The 16,790-nt window shown below is 53.5% G+C and overlaps 1 protein-coding gene across 1 annotated transcript in view; it reads left to right on the plus strand.

Annotated features, from left to right (window-relative positions):
• The first annotated feature begins 6,857 nt into the window (after positions 1-6,857).
• The window catches only part of CDH22 (cadherin 22), a 76,569-nt gene continuing 66,636 nt past the window's right edge, over positions 6,858-16,790 (plus strand). Inside the window, exon 1 of the mRNA XM_021540884.3 lies at positions 6,858-7,353. The gene's annotated coding sequence lies outside the window, so the exon portion shown is untranslated. The remainder of the gene's footprint in view (positions 7,354-16,790) is intronic.

Raw genomic sequence — 16,790 nt, forward strand, 5'->3', positions numbered from 1 at the left:
CATTTCACGCTGGGCACAACAAGCAGTGGAGATGACAGCTCAAAGCCAAATAGACATCACAGAGCCAGTACAGATGTGATTTATTAAAGAAATGTCTGGATTGCAGAGGAAGCAGAAAGGTGTATCTTGAAAGGAACCTTTAACGCCTATGAGTGAAAAGGAACAAGGGCTGGGAAGCAAGGGAAGCTGCCAGGGGCAAAAGCTAATGGGGCTGGTCCTGGGGTGTGCTGTCAGCAGGGGACGTGTGGCTGCAAGCCAAAGGGTGAGCTGTGCTGCTTCATCTGTAGGCATAAAAGCAAGAGCTGAGTAAAAGGGCTGCCCAAGCTGAGATGAGAGGCAAGAGAGTGCTGCTGGGGAAGGGAATAACCCCAGGCTCCCACATGGGACTGACATTTTTCACTGGTTTGTGCAGAGAAACCAATAACCACACACCTGTGTCAGCAGGGCACATTGCATTCTGCACTTTCCCAGGGACTCCAGCTCTCACCTGGTTCTCCAGACCCTGTTCCAAGTTCTGACCAGCACCCCCCATCCATCCCTCCTTTCCCAGTGTGCCAGCACAGCTACTCCAGGCTGGTTCCAAGCCTTGGGCCTGCCCTGTGCCAGGACAAGTGTCCAGCTTCCAGCAGCTGCCCAGGCCCTTCCAGCTGCACACGCTCAGGCCAGGCTGAGGTTCTTGTGGGGGGAGTTTTGAGCCTTCCCTTCCCATGCTGCAGCCCCCCACTGCCCAGCCTTGTGGCAGCCCTCTGCAGGGACAGTGCCAGCACATGCTGTGCCAGCCCTGGAGCCACTCTGAGCAGCAGAATCTGCTGCATTAGGTCGATTACAAGAGCCCCTCCAGGTCAGTTAGCAATTACCTGCACCAGATACACGCTTGGAAAGGAGCTTCTGATCTCTTCAATGCACTCGTTTTCCTCTTTCAATTTCAAATTCGCCTCACTGGAAATAGGCACTTCAGCCTCTTTTACAGACCATGGTAAATTAGGATTTTGTCCAGTTCTGTTGGTTGTGCTGATACAGATATTTTCCTGTGCAGAGGCAATGCCATGGCCAATCTGAGGTGTGTCCAGACCCTTCCTGTTCAGCCACTTCCAGCTGAGCCTGTGGGTGATGTCTGGTACTGAGTGTTCCTGCACACACCACTGGCCCTTCATGTGCTGAGCAGCTGCTCCTGGGGTGGGCACCCTGGTTCCAAAGCTCCTGTTACCAATTCAGACCGGTGTCCCATGCTGTTGAGACATGGCCAATGAGGAATATCCTCCTTTGAGGAGCCAGCTGAAGTGCAGGTTTCCCCCTGCATACTCCAGTCTTGTCCTGGAAGGGGAAGGACTGGAAAGAAGAAAATCCAGTGTGTTTGCATGCGTCCTTATATTTGTGCTGAAACCTGAGTGCCATCCACTTGTCACAAAGACATTTTTCACAGTGACATCCTTCATGCTGAGCTTTTCCAGCACTGCCCTGGTCACACTGTGGGAATGCTCCAGCTGGCTCATTCTGCTGCTCAGCTGAGGGAGACACCTCTCCTGCCTGTGCCCGAGGACAAGCTCCCAAGGGAAGGGAGGCTCACTGCAGTCCTGCAGCTGCTGCATCTGCAGCAGCCTCTGGGGCCAGCATGCAGCCATCCCCTCGTGGTCCCTCCACAGGCTCAGCAGAGGCACCAGGGCCAGCAGGCACAGGCTGCTGGGAGGGGGTCTGGCAGTTTTCTTCTTGCCTCATCACAGGGCACCCAGAGCCCGATAGGGTCATGCAGAGCCCTCTCCCAAAACTGGGATTCAGTGCTCAGAGGCAGAAGCAATTTTACATAAAGTTCAATTAAATATTTGCTTTATAATTGCGCAACAAATTATTCATAAAGGCATTGGAATCTAATCACAAGCCTGACACCGTGGAGTCTGCAAATGACACAGTACTCGGAGAGAATAAAGATGGGGGGGAGCTGCCAGGCTGTGGTGACAGGCAATGCCTGAATCTGTGGGGCAGTGGGAATGTTCCAGAAAATGATCCACAGCAGCACAGAAGAACCTCAGCAAGGCAGGGTCACTTGGCTGATGAGTAAGTAGGGTGGCATGTGAGAAATGCCTCTGGATGAGAGTTTGGGGCATTTGGCTCAGATGTGCCCAGCAAACAGGGCAGTGCTGGGGCTGTGTCCCTCCCAATCATGTTTTGTCACCCCCATCTTTGTGTGGACACACTCTGTGTTGTGTTACAGTGTCCCCAGTTCTGCAGGACTTGTGTGAGCACAGGACTGCTCCCTTCAGCTCATGTCCCTATGTCCAGCAGGAATCATGGGGCTGGACCTTTTAAGGGGTGCAGAACCTCTCCCACAGCCATGGGTTATGAAGAAAGCCATGTGGTACAACCTGCCTGTGGGGTCCATCCTAAACCATCCTAAACCATCCTAAAGCAGAGCAGCACCCAGGTAAAGGCAGGAGGCAATCTGGGCATGTAGCAGGGCATCCCACATTGCAGCCCTCCAGAGACGGGCAGTGTCTCTGAGACAAGGATGAGCAGCTGGCAAGAGGGAGCTGAAAAGCACAAGGGGAGCAAATGTGACCTCCCAGGGACCCTTTGCAGGGAGTGTGCCAGGGGGACTTGTCCCCATGCATCTTCATGGCATCCTGAGCTGCAGCTCTGTGAGCAAAGCCTCTCTGCCAGTCCTGACACCCAGCACTCAGCTCCTTTGAGGGTGAATTTTGGAGGGCAGCAGACTGAATCTTCCCCCCAGAAGAGTGAGGCTGTTGGGACTGAGCTGTGTGCGTCTCTGTTGCTCTGCTGAGACAAGGTGGGGAGTGAACACAGCTCTGCAGGACAGGTGCTGAGCCCAGCAGCCACTGCAGCCAGGATCTCTTTGCCTAACGAGTGCACATCCTTCCCAGATTCTGTCCCCCACTGTCACTCTGGGCTCTGGGCTGCAGGCTGCCCTTGTGCTGCCAGGGAGAAGCCCTGCAGGGCACCCAGTGTTAGGAAAGCTCTGACTGACAGGGGAGCTGGATCCTGGACAGAGCTCGACTGGAGATGGATTGCCTGCCTGCCAAATGTGGACATTAGACAGGGAGTTAGATTAATGGGAGATGGCTCTGCCAACAGAGAGGTGAGTCACAAAGCTTGTCCTGTGCTGAATCTGTTTCTCCAATAGGGAAGGAGTAGGAGGATTTAGCAAGATTAATCTCTCACAGAGTTGTGAGAATAGCCAAGATTCATGGGCTTCTCAGCAACAAATTTCCAAGTAAGCAGACAGCACTTGGGCTTGCTCCATGTGACACAGCACAGCTCTGTGCTGGTAACTCTGGAGTTCCCTGCCACTGGTCACAGGTAAGACTGACCATACTCCTGTGCTCACACACAAGCCCTGCAAAGCACAGGCTGCACAGGAGCACCAAGAAAAGTGGCTTGAAAGCATCAGTTCCCTGAATTTCCCTGAAGTGGTCTGCAGCTGCTATACCCCAAACAAACAATGCTGGACCTTGCACAGAACACGAGAAGGAGCTAAGAAAGAACTCCTTTTGGCAGCTGAGAGGAGCTGGTGACACATCACCTGGGAGAGTTTGCCAAGTCTCTGCCTTCTTTGCATGAAGGAAGAGTAGGAGCAGGGTTGGAAAAGAGCCAGAGCACCTTTCCTGGTGTGACCAGCACTTCCCTCTGGATTGCAGTTTGTGATCCAGCACTGACACACCTGGCAGGATCTGTTAGAGATGGGGAAGGGAGAGCAGGTTGCTCACAGCTACTTTTTTGGCAGATGATGGGGAGCTCTCAGGCACCCCTGTGTCCACCCCCTACAGAACTGAAGTCTCCAGGAAGGAAGATGAGGCCAGGAAAATGAAATCTTGGTAAATGGGGTTTATATTGTGGTAAATGGGGTTTATGTTGTGTTTTAAGGAGCTGTGGAGAGAAAAATCTCAGTGCTAGTGAAACAGAGAAGGTTATTTTGGAAAAGGAAGATTTCCATTCCATGTTGGGAGTCCTGTTTCTTTCTGATATTTCTTCAGTTGTTCATGTCATGGCTCTTCAGTCTGAGCAGTTTTACAAATGTGTTGTGGAGATGAAAGCACCAGGGAAAGCTGCTCAGGATCAAGTTGGAAAAGCTTTTAACTTTCAACTCCTTACAGACAAAGGCACAGAGAGGAAGGGGGGAAGTGCAAAGACTGGGAAAAGGAAGAGGAAGAAGCAAAAAGAGATAAGGAGAATAGAAGAGTGAAAGGGACAGAGCAGAGAAGACAAATCACAACAAGAAAAGGAACAAGGCATCAGCAGAAAGAAAGGGAGAGATAGGGAGAGAACAAAGCAAAGGGCCTGGAGCTCAATGAGATGGGGAGAGTATAACAGAGTAAGGGAACAGTGCTGCAGGTAGAGGAAAGCTAAAAAATACAAAAGAGCTATTTAAATGCTGGGGTAAAGCATTGCTGAGAATAAGAGGAAAAGAGAAGCCAGATGAGGACTAAATTCTCATGGAGAAAAAGGGGATGGCAACAAAGTCAAAGGATAACCTGTCCATCCTTCTGTCACTGCACATACAAGGCATGACATGACAGTGACATGTCAGCTTCTCAGAGGGGCTGAGACACAGCTGTGAAGGCTGCACCCAGTGTTCATGGGGAGCCACAGGAGAAATCACATCACAGGTGGTCCTTAGTTCTCCTGCTTTGCATCCTCCATCTCTCCTTCCCCGTGGTGGCTGCTGGCCATGTGACCTGAGCATACTCTGAAGCACCACTGATTTTGGGTGTCATGGAAGGACTGTCATAAAGTGCCTTGTGGTGCTCTCCAGGGCTCGTGTGGCAGCTGGGTGGGACAGGCTGCCCAGCCTTACCAGCACCTGCATGGCAGCAGCAAGAGGGCATGGAATCATGGAGTCATAGGATGGTTTGGAAGGGACCTTTAAAGGTCATCTAGTCCAAGCCACGTGTGATAAGCAGGGACTTCTTCAGCTAGATCAGGCATGGAGCTGCTGTGCCACAGGGGAGGAGAGACAAATCTGTGTCTTCAGAACAAGGGTGTCTTAGCAAAAACAGGCTGGAAAGAGCACCATGACTACAGACAAGTGCTGGGACCATCTTCCAGTATCACACCAGCTTACTGGATGCTTTCAGTCAGGTAGTCTCAATTCCACCTGCACTGTGCGAGGTGACCTCTTGGCTGTCCCAGGGAAAGGATCTGGGTGTTCCCAGTGCCAGTGTCATAGCTGGCACAAGAGCCTTGCAGCTGTCCCAGGGCTAGATTGGCACTGAGCACACAGTCTCTGTTTGCAGCCTGTGTTAGCAGTGCAGCAGCTGTGCTCCAGGCTTTGCTCCTTTCCCTACAAGAGCATCAGGCTCAAGTGGGATCTACTTTGGCAGCAGTGCTTGCAGCTGGCAGGTCTCTCAGTCTCACACTGGGATTGAGGACATTTCTAGATGCTTCTGTGTCTGAAGGGGCTGATGTGGAGCATTTTTAGGATGTCTTCAGGGCTCCCTTGGCTTTTGAGGGTGGGGGTCATGCAGCAGTAGGATGGGGGGAAGCCTTGTGCCAGCCTGTGCAAAGGTAGGAAATAAAGATGCCAGAGCCTGCTGCTGGATCTGCGTCCTGCTCATCTTTTGGTCCTGGAAAGGAAGAGCCACTCCTCCTGGATCCATGCTGTGCTTATAAGCCTCTCTTTTGCTTTCCACCCAGCCCTCCCTCACCTTCAGGGCACCTGCCTAAACAGGAAGCACCAGATCCACGGAGTCTGTGGATAACCTGCTCCTGGGTTACTACTGTTTCTTGACCAAATTGGCCATGCAGAGGATTTGTTTCTGTTGTACACAAGGTGTTGTACAGATGGAGCAACACCACATTCCCTCCTCTGGTGTTCTCTTATGTTCTTTTCAGGGCCAGACTCCAAGTTCAAATAACAGAGAGTGCCATGGACACAGGAGAGTATTTTGTCCAGGTAAGATGTGTCTCTGGGCAGTGGAGACTGGGAAATGTCCCACTGGAGTCTGTTTGCCTGAGCTGTGACTAAAACGTTACTTGCAAGAGCAGATTTATCCGTCCCCAAATACAGTACTGCAGCCTCACCAGCCTTGAGCTTCTTCCCTGCTTCCATCTTCCACTGGCCCAGAGCAGTCTGTACACCCAGCATCCCACTGCTGGTGGGTGACTCTACTGCAGGCAACAAGCCTCCACTTCTGTCCCTGCACCCTCAAAATGCTGCTGGGCCAGGACAGTGCCCACCGTGCATCGAGCGAGACTCTGGAGAAGGCACCAAAGAGCTGAGGTGGGTGCTGAGGATACCAGTAGCCATGGCCACCTGGTGCACAGTGGGAGGGGGTCTGACAGCCTCAGCCTCAGCCCAGAGATGCCCGGAGCCCCGGACAGAGCTCCTGCCACGATGCCACTGGGCCATCAATGCCTGGCACCACTCACAGGCAGCGGAAGCGTAGCCTGGGGTCTCTGTCCCTGACCTGTCCGATGCCGTGGCAGCCCGGCTCAGTCCTCTGCTCCCCGCACTGAGTTAGATCTCAGCACCGGGCTCAGGAGGGCTGGCCCTGACCTGGGGGTGGCCAAGTCTGCCCCTGCCCCTGTCCGCGCCCTGCTCCCGCCCCCGGCGCGGCCGGCAAAGGCACCGGAGCGGCGGAGACGATGCGGGCGCCCGGAGCGGGGGCACCGCGGGGCGGGGAGAGGACCCGAGCTGCGGGCAGAGCCTCCCCGGCCCGCCGGGGCCCGCGCCAGCCCGTGGGGTTGCGGGGCCGCTGCCCCGGGGCCGGGGACGATCCCTGGGGCGGGTCCCTGGGGGAGGCCCCGGGGCCAGCCCGGGGCGCGGACCCGGCGCTGCATTCTCAGAGTCTCCAGCAGAGGCTGGGCCGGGCCGGGCTGGGCAGGGCTGGGCTGGGCTGGGCTGGCGGAGAAGGAGGGGAGGCAGGCAGGGAGCGAGGGGGAGGAAGGCGGCTCTCGCCGCACATGCAGCCCCCGCCGCGCACCCGCCGCCCGCGCCCCGCCCGCCCGGTGCCGGCAGCCGGCTCCGCTCGCCGCCGCCGCTCGGGGCTCCGCGCCGCTGCCGGGCTGCGATCGCTCTGTGCCCGGCTGCCCGGGCTGCGATCGCTCCGTGTCCGGCTGCCCGGGCTGCGATCGCTCTGTGCCCGGCTGCCCGGGCTGCGCTCCGCTCCGCGCTGCTGCCGGGCTGCGATCCGCTCCGTGCCCAGCTGTGGGGGCTCCGCTCCGCTCCGTGCCCGGCTGCCCGGGCTCCACTCCGCTCCACGGTGTTGCCCGGGCTCCGCTCCGCTCCGTGCCCGGCTGCGGGGGCTCCGCTCCGCTCCGCTCCGCACCGGCGGGGCCGCGCAGGATGCCGTGGGAGGCCGAGCGCCCGGCGCGGGGGAGCCGCCGCGGCCGCCGCCCCAGGTAAGAGCGGGCTTGGGGCGGGGGTTCGGGGCGGGGTTCGGGGCCGGGGTTCGGGACGGGGGTTCGGGGCGGGGGTTCGGGGCCGGGGTTCGGGGGAGCCCAACTTCTCCGTCCCTCGCCGCGCCGCAAACTTTGCCGCCGCTCGGCGGGGCTGCGGCGGGCGCTCCCCGCGGGTGAGGCGGGCTCGGCCCGGCCCCGGGGTCGCCGCCGCCTCGGGCCGGGCAGTCCCGCGGTGCCCCGGGGTGCCCGGGGGCCCCGGTCTCCTCGGTGTCGGCGGGCGAAGGCAGAGGTTTGATGCCTCCGGCGCGGCCGCGCCAGCGGCGGGTCCGAGCACACCCTCCAGTTGAAACAGTCCGGTGCTTGAAGAGCTGCGGCTCCTTTTCTAACCGGTGGTAGCTTAAAACATCCTCTTCGGGCTCGTCCTGCCCAAGATCCATCTCCCCATTTCTCTGGCTGAGACCAGAGCCTTTGCACCCATTCCGTGCCCATTCCGCACGGAATTTGCCTTGGGCGCGTGTGGATGTGTGGCTGCTGTGCCCGAGGAGCCCAGCGGGGGCCCTTTAGAGCCGTCCGGGTAACATCTCTCTTCACAGAGCCACATTTTTTTCTAACAACAAACTAAAAATAACTGTTCTAAAACTAGCACTTTCCTCATTTAAAATGTGGTTCCCAACTGGCTGAGCACAGGCCTTCTGGGAGCGAGATGTGCAGCCGCATCTGCTCCCTGGCGTGCCCCGGCCCAGTGCTGCCACGCCAGGTGCCTCTCACCGGGCAGCCCACCCTGTGCCATCTGGGCTCCTGCGGGCACTTGGCCGTGGGTCTGGGAGTGGAGGGATGCAGTCGATGCCTCTTCATTTTTATTTGCTTTCTGACCGTTTTAACATCCTGCACAATCTGGGGACATCTGCTCTGTCTTCTCATCTAGCCTGGTTTTATGCATGAACAAGACCAGTTACAGGGGTGATGGTGTAGGCAGCAGTGAGGAGGGGCAGGCTCAGGAGTTCAGACATAACTTCATAAGACAGTGCAGTGCACCTCAGGGAAGCCTTTGGACCTGAGAGGGCTGCGAAGGAAGGATGGGTGGCTCTGCCAGAGCTCTGATTCTCCTGAGCTTGTTTTCATGGCCTGAGGAAATAAATGGGGGAATGTGCCTCTCTGTCCCTGCTCCTGGGTTGGTACTTGTGCTGTTAAAATGCTTGTGTTGCAACACAGTCGTGCATACCACTGAGGAAATCTCAGCCCAAGACTTGTTTCTTTGGGACCTGTTTCTGTCTCTTCAGAGTACCCAATGCACAGAGCATGGCTGCAGTCTCTGTACTCATAGACTGCATGCCCAGCTCAGAACCTGGGCTTTGCCAGATTTTCCCTATGAGGCTGATGGATGCTCTCCACTTCTTTCAAGAACACTGGGTAATGAGTATTTGCAGAAAACAATTATCAGGGTTGGAGATCATTGTCCTGGTACATGAGTTTTTAAATGCTGAAAATAAATTGTTTCTCTGGCTCTAAGTCTGAAACGGTTTCTCTGTTCTGGTTCTGTGTTTGTTTGTGTTCAAGGCCAAAAGGTGGTTCTGCTGCTCATTGATGAATTCCTGAAATGTTGACAGTACCCTGAGAGTAGCACAGGGTAGAGCCCACTGAAATCTAAATAAGGTGGCCCAGATTCTGTGCTGACTTTTGTCTCATGTACGCCTCTGCTCCAGTGAGGTGAGGGTCAGATCAAGTGAGGTTTGGTCTCTGTATGAAAAGCCGATTGCTGAATAATACAGTGCTGAAATTGGTGGGCTTATGAAAGAAAAAGTATGTGCTGTTTCATAGTTAAAAAAGCCAGTTTTGTTCCTTCTGAAAAAAAAATGCCCTTTGCTTTTTGGTGCATTGACACTTTATAATATGATATAGTGATTTCATACCTATGACAGACAAGTGGCTACTGGAACAAGGTCAGTTTTAAAAGTCTTTTTCAAAAGAAGCTAGCAGGACTCCAGAAAAAAAAATTGAACGAAAAAAAGTTGTCTTTGGGTTAAAAATAGCAGTTAAAACCCTATTCTTCCTAGCTCCATCACAAAAATATTATATTTTCATGATTTAAATGCAATGTCATGTTTGAAAAATTCATAGTTCTTTCTTGTGTGTAAGGATTATGAGAAAAGGGTCACAATTTACTGTTGTTTATATTCTCTGGTCAGCTTTTGGTGTTTTTTTGCATTAAAAATAATATTGAGCTAGCAAGGCTTTTTTTTGCAGCAAATTTTACTTTTGTGCTCATAGTCACTATCCCATAGCAGTAAAATTTGGCTGGAAATGTTGCAGCAAGAATGTTTGTTTATTTGAAGCCCCTTTTTCAACCCACAGACTTTATTTCATTAGAAGGATTAGATTGTTTATGAAAGCTTTGAAACAAAACTGGACTTCAGGTGGGATTTAACCTGCTGTTATTCCTTTGAAGTACAATTACTTATTTTTTCAAATAATTAGTTTTTATATTTTAAAAACCCACATTTTAAAAGTAAAGGAACAGAGTTTGAAAAAGAAACAGTGTGGTGACACTTGGGTTCTTCTGACATCATGTCGCTAAAGAGTATTCATGCATAAGGATACAGCCATGTATGAATTTTTGTTATCTTTTAACCATGTGGTTATGCAACTGTGTTTGGGTTTACAAGCAGTGACACTTCTCTGCAGATAAGTCCATGCATATCCTGAGGCACAGGCCATTTTGAGTGATCTGCTTTCTTGAAAAATTACATGTAAAGATGAGGTGGGTGTGAATCCCATCCAGATTGCTTGCCCGAGGCTGTAGGTGGACACGGTGTACAGCTCCTTGCTGTTGCTGGGATCTCTTTTGTCTCTAGCACCAGCTTACCCCATGGTGTTTCTCGGTGGAAGAGGTGCCCAATGGGGAGGGATGTCACCAGCTCAGCCTCAGCCTGTTTGTTGCTCTGGGAATGTCCTGGCCATGCCCCCAGCACCCGTGTGCTCCTTGCTCTGCGGGCAGCAGGGTCCCCTGTGTCACCTTGGTGTGCCCTGGGCTGCAGGTGGGGGCACAGGGCTCTGTGCTTTGGCTCGGCCACTGCAGCATTCACAGGGCTCGTGCCTGCCTGTCCCTGTGAGCTGTGGTACTTGTGAAGTCCCAGCTCTACCCCAGCAGAAAAGCCAAGCCTTTGTGGCTGGATTTCAGCAGCAATTGCTGTAGACTTGGAGCATAGAGTTGGACTTGGACTCAGCTTTCACCCAACATGAGCTGAGTGTCCACTGCCTGCTCAGCTCTGTGGGACATCTGTCTCTGCAGTTGGGTCCATTTTTAGGGTTAGTTTCTGCTCTGGAGAGCTGTGGAGGGCTCAGGCATGGGGCTCTCTGCTCCTGCTGGCAGCCACTGCAGAGACCCATCCTTCCAGTTACTTCACAGTTTCTTTTTCATTTAGTCATCACTTTCTATTATTTGCGAAGTCCATAAAAGGAATACAGCACATTACAGTAATTTTCAATTTTATCCTTTGCAACAACTCTGCTTTCAGAGACTAGTCCAGGCTTTACTTTAGCCTGGCTCTGTATCTCTTGCATTTTTCTTTCTTTTTACAGTCCTTTGTGCTGTGGCAGGAAGAAGGGAGTTCTGGTTCATCCTGCCAGGGAATGGTTGTCGGATGGCATTTTTGTACTGGTTCTGCAGGACAATGTCTGGGTAGCAAAAGTGGATCTTTCTGCAGCAGTGTCTGCCTTTCATTACCCCACAGGGCTGGCTGGGATGCCTGCAGAGGGTCTAGGTCTAGCTCTGGGTCTTCTTGGTGGTGCTGCTCCTCAGATCCTCTTGCAGTGTGGATTTCTTCTTGCAAATGGATGTCTCAGCTCTTTGACAGCATTACAGCACCTTCTTCTGAGGGCCCGTGGGACTCTGTGGGCCTGAGCAAGTGGTAGCTGGCAGCTGGGTGTGGGGCCCAGGGCAGCCCCAGAGTTCCCTTAGCTATTGATGTTTCCTGGTGTGTGTACAACAAATGGGGGTAGAGGACTCTGCTGGGAGGTGGGAGCACAAGGAGGGACTGTTCACAGCACACGGGTTGTCTGGGGGTGCCTGTGCCTCAGTGGCTGGGCATTTTGTCTTCAAATGGGTTTCCAAGTGCTGTCTCAGCTGCTTCTGCACTGCTGACCCAGCCTCGGTGCTGGTGAGGGCACATACCAGTGTCACCTGGGGGTAGCTCTCCCCAGACTTCCTAGAAGACATCTTTGCCTAAAAGTTGGGGGACAGACCCTGCTAAGCTGAGGCCCCAGCACTTTTGTTCTTGAAAGCAGGTGTAGTTATGCCCTTGGGCATAGGAGAGGCAGCCAGCTCAAAGCTGGTCCATCTGTGCTCCAGCCCAAGGGCCAGGTTCATCTGGATCATTCATTGCTGCCACACCTACAAGCTGAAAATCAAGGTGCTTTTCAGAACGTGTCTCCTTTCTGCTGGGTGCCCCATCTCAGGATAGCTCACTAAACACAAGGCAAAGTTGCAATACTCATTGCAGGAAGGGCAGCACTTCTGTGTTCCCAGTCCGGCCCTCCTGCTCTTGTCTGGGAAATCTGCAGTTGCCTCCTCTCTGCCTGCTGTGCCCAGTTCTGCTGTCCTGCTTTTACTCACTGCCTTGCTCTGGCAGTGCCATCCACGAGCCTGGAGAAAACAAACCCAACAGAACTCATCCAGTTTTGACTCTACTCAGTGCTGCACTTCCTAATTTCAGATCTCTTGTGAGAGAGCCATGCTTTAGCTCACACTCCTCGGGGCTGAAGCTGTGGGCTAAGTGCCTGTTAGCAGTGCTGTCACACTGTTGTGGGCAGGGGGTGCTCCCCAGACAAAGCCACCTTGCTTGTCTCACGCTGTCAGTGCTGTCATTGTGCTGAATTTGGCCCTGCCTGGCTCATGATGAAAGCTGTGGCTGTGATGGAGGTGATGCTGGGCCTGGTGCTTCTCAGAAGCATCTACAGATTTGTGTCTGCCCTGTAGGAGCATTTAGTGAGGTGCCCTGTAGGAGCAGAGCTGGGAGCTCTGCCAGGGCACTGGTGTGTCAGGGCCGGTCACTGCATGGACTCAGATGGTCCTGAGCTTTGGTTATGGCAGTTCTGTGAGCTTTGCTCATTGAGAAATCCTTCAGGGAATCATGAAAGCAGAATTGTTTGTCCAGTACCCTTTTGCAGACACCCCCTGCCCCTCCCTGTTGCTCCTCCCTGCTACAGTACTCGAGGGAACACCAAAGGGAAGGAGACGTGGGCTCACGCCTCTCCAACACTGCTGTGCTCACCATTCATTGAGGGTTTTGTTAAGCCCTTCCCAATTGGATGTAGCCAGTGGCATCAACAACTGCAGGTGACTTGAAGCCTGAGGTCCTCAACTCACCTGAAGCTGCTGATGGCCAGAAGCTTTCCACAGCCAGTGATGGGATGTGAAGGTAGTCGCCATAGAAACATCTTGGACAATAAGTGGAGCCTTGAAAGCTCTGAATGCCTTTTGGCAGGAGCCCACGTGTGAATGTGGGTACAGGTAGTGATGTTCACCCTGCACACCAAGGCTGTGAGTGAGACATTTGGAAACTGCAGCTGTGGAAGCAAGCACAGGATCTGAGTAGTGCTTTGGTAAGCTGGCACTTCCCTGAGGTTTTGATGGCAAAACAGAGTCAGAGCAGGAGGGTGTGATGTGGTCACAATACTGGCCTGGCAGGAGGGAGTTCATTCCCACAGATGAGCTGTCCAGTTCTGTGCAGCAAGCAGCTCCTCCTGGGTGCTGCAGCCACAGGCCTGGGGCAGCTTCATCCCCAGTGCTGTGCCCAGCAGCACTTGGGGACTCAGCACAGCCTCTGCAGGTGACACCTCTCTGTCTCTGGACTCCTTCTCGAGCACTGCTGCCCTTCCCCATGCTCTGGTGAGCTGTGTGCAGATAGACACCAGCCAAGGAAGGGCCCCATGCCCACCTGAGAGGTGTTGGAGCTGGGTGCCCTGGGCTGTGTCTCCTTGGTGCCCCTCTGCTGCCTTTGGGGCAGAGCCTGGGTGCCCCTGGCTGGCTGCTTGCTCAGAGGTCACAGGCTGCCCAGGGAGCCTGATCATCTTGATGGGAGCTTGTGGGACAGATGGAACCTCTGGCTCTGAGGCCCCACTGTTGGCCAGAGTCAGCAAATACAGATAAAGTTTTGGCTGGCACAGAGAAACCATACTGGTCTGGCCATCCCAGGAGGGAAGAGAGCTGGAAGCTGTGGGACAGGGCCTTGTTCTGGCAGCCTCTGCTCTGGAATGGATGTTCCTTTGTGCCAGAGAGTAACTTCTGTGTGTGCCTGGGGATGCTGCAATTCCTTCTCCAGTCCTGCTTCCTTGCATCTCTGTCTGTCACACTGGGATTATCTCCCTCCGTTCCTACTGCAGCTTCTTCCCGGAATCCCAAATCCCCAAAATGCTGTTTTTCCAATAATCCTTGTCATTAAAAGTGGCTCCTAAGCTCCAGGCACCTCCTCCTGTCCTCATCATCCTCTCTAGAGAGAATCAGTTTGAGTTGTGCATATACTAACAGTGAGCAAATCATCTTGTTAACCTGAGACAGGACAGTTTTGTTCCCCCCGCCTCCCCACCCCCACTACCAGACTGCAGAGTTACCCTTAGATCTTTCTGTATTTTCACTATTCAGTGTTTTTAGCTGTGTGAAAATGTGCTTTCTTTGCTATTGTTATGGCCCCAACTAGGCATGTGGCTGTTGCTGACAGTGTTGTGCCTGTGTGGGAGAGGGAATTGTTTCCCCTGCCAGTGGAGTCTGGAAGGTCAAGGATAGACAGGTGAGGGAGGGGTTTGCATGGAGAGCTGGACTTCACCAGCTTTCTGAGCTTGGCTGCCTTCCCACTTATGAAATACAGCTAAACCTTTTGATGGCAGGTAGGAATAGCTGAGCATCAGCAGAGTCCTTAAGAAATTACATCCCTGCTTAAACTTTAAAAAGTCAGCTGAACACCCATTTGCTACAGCCCTCCCGGGCTGTTTCCTAGCGGCACGGTATTTTTTTTTTCCAAAATAATTCCTGCTGCAGCAATGCTGTCCCGAGGCAGGGCACCCCTTCCCTGGGCATCCTCCGCCGTGCCGCAGGGATGAGAGCTGCGGGATGCGGCGCGGGGTCAGCCGGGCTGCGGCTGCTCCCGGTGCCGGGGCACGGGCGGGGGCTGCTCCCGGTACCGGGGCCGGCAGAGGGAGCCATCCTTCCTCCTTTCCCTGCACAGCCGCCGTGCCAATTAACCAATTAATCTGAAAGGTGCTGCCCGAGGTGAGCTGAGAGCTAGGCTCCTCCATCGGGCAGCGGCTCTGCTCGTCTCGCTGAGGAGTGACCGTGTCTTTCCCAAATCCCTCTTTCCTGCCTTGTTGCCCAGATTCATGTCTCCGATGAGCCCTTGGGTGGGTTTGATCCGGCCCAGCGTGATGCAGGAGCGGAGCAGCCCCGTGGCAGCTATGGCAGAGGCTGGTGCCAGCTGGGTGTGTGAGCGGGGGACAAGCCCCAGGTGTGCCAAGGACTGGGGCTGCCACTCTGAGTCCCCTGGCATGAGCGGCCAGGGGCTGTGGCTGACCCTGCAGATGAAGACATGGCCTTGCCCAGGAGTTGGCAGTGGATTAGTGAAGGCAGACAAGGGCTTTGGAGAGCTTTAAGTCCTGCTAAGAGGACTGACTGTTGTGCTGACAGATGATGCTGCTCCTGTCCTTGGCACCACAAAGCAATGGCTGCAAGGAGTGAGTGTAGGCACTGAACTCTCCCCAGCTCGAGTAGCCACCACAGGTGGGCATTTGTGGATTTTTCTCTGAAAAAGCGGTTTACATTTTTGTGTAATGGGAGACTCACGTCTGGCTAGGAAGGATGCTGGAACCATCAGTTGAGGCTCTAATTGGTTTTGCACCTAGAGTGCTAATATATTTCAGTGGATTAGATGGGGAGTGGGGTGGTGCTTGGCTGCTCCAGAACTGGAGATGTGAGCTCTCATCACAGGACTGAGAGGCTCAAAGCATTGTGCAAGGAGAATGGCAGCTTCTCACTCTGCCACGGCTGCTGCTTTCTGGTTAATGCATTTGGAAGGGTTCAGTCTGATTTCCTCTGCTCTGGCTGTGAATGTGGCCTGCACTGGTGCAGCCGAGTGTTTTGGGCCTGTTATGGGATAGCCATGGTAAGCAGCTAAGCCCCACACAGCCAATTACTCACTCTCTCATTCCCAAGTGGGTCATGGGAAGAGGAAAGGAAGAGTAAAAGCAAGAAAATGTGTGGGTTGAGATAAAAATGGTTTAAAAAGTGAAAGTGAAAGAAGAGAGAAAGAAAACAAGGGATGTGAAGGCGAACACTCACTACCTTCTGTGTGTGAACTGATGTCCAGGAGTTCCTGAGCTAAGGGTGGCAACCCCACCCCAGGATCTCTCCTCTCCCTTTTTGTTGCTGAGCATGATGTTAGATGGGACAGGGTAGCTTTGTGGTTGATCTGGGTAATCCACTCCCAAACTCTTGTGCACCCCCAGTCTGCTTACTGGGGGATGTGGTGAGAAGCAGAGAAGGCTTTAACACTGCAAACACCATTTGGCAGTAGCTAAAATATCAGTGTGTTACCAGTTTTGTTTTGGTCACAAACCTAAAACTCAGCACCAAGCAAAGCTAATTAACTCCCTCCAAACCATACCCAGTAGAGGACATTTAAACATCTCTTAGTGCTCACACTGAGGGAGATGCCTTGGAAAAGAGTCCTTGGGCAGTAGGAGATGGGGCCTCTGTCCTGTGGATCTGCTGGCCAAGGCTCACTCAGGCTGACCAGGACAGAGGCATGGCACTGCCTGGGTGCTGCCAGGCATGGGAGAAGCTGGAGAAGCAATGGAGTGCTGGAAAGCAAGCCTTGGTAAGCAGGGCTGTGTGACAGTGGTGAGCTGCTCACTCAGCTGGTGTAAATTATTCTCAGTCCTTCAGAGTGCTGGAGCTGGCAGGACAGGCTCTGACCTGGGACTGCTCAGGGCGGCTGCTCAGCATCTCCCTTCACGTCCTGGCCACAGGCTCCAGTCAAGTTTGGTGCTTCTAGGGAGGCATTTTCCAAACCTTAGGCTGTCCCAGAAGGAGAAAATCCTGCAGCTGAGCTTGTATTGCTTATAGTAAGCGCTGTCAGGGTTGTGAAAAGCTGCTGTGAAATAGAATCGAGAGGGAGGGACTGTGAAGCACCAGGCTGGAAGGCCTTTTCTTTAAACTGCAGCTGAGCTGGGCTTAGGCAGAGGTAGGACACAATGTCTGGTCCTGGTTTCCAGAAGGCAGCACATGCATTTCCCTTGTGAGTGATCAAAGGCTGGGACTGAGACTCATCTGTATCTTTTTTATATCTAGTCCATCACTATGCTATCTGGTGCTTCCCAAGTATATATAGAAATAGCTTTTTTTTTCTTTGTCCTCTTCTAGACAATGCCTGGAGTCTTTGAAAACTTCT

Source organism: Lonchura striata, chromosome 20 (assembly GCF_050655825.1).
Source record: "Lonchura striata isolate lonStrDom1 chromosome 20, ASM5065582v1, whole genome shotgun sequence".
Taxonomy (NCBI): domain Eukaryota; kingdom Metazoa; phylum Chordata; class Aves; order Passeriformes; family Estrildidae; genus Lonchura; species Lonchura striata.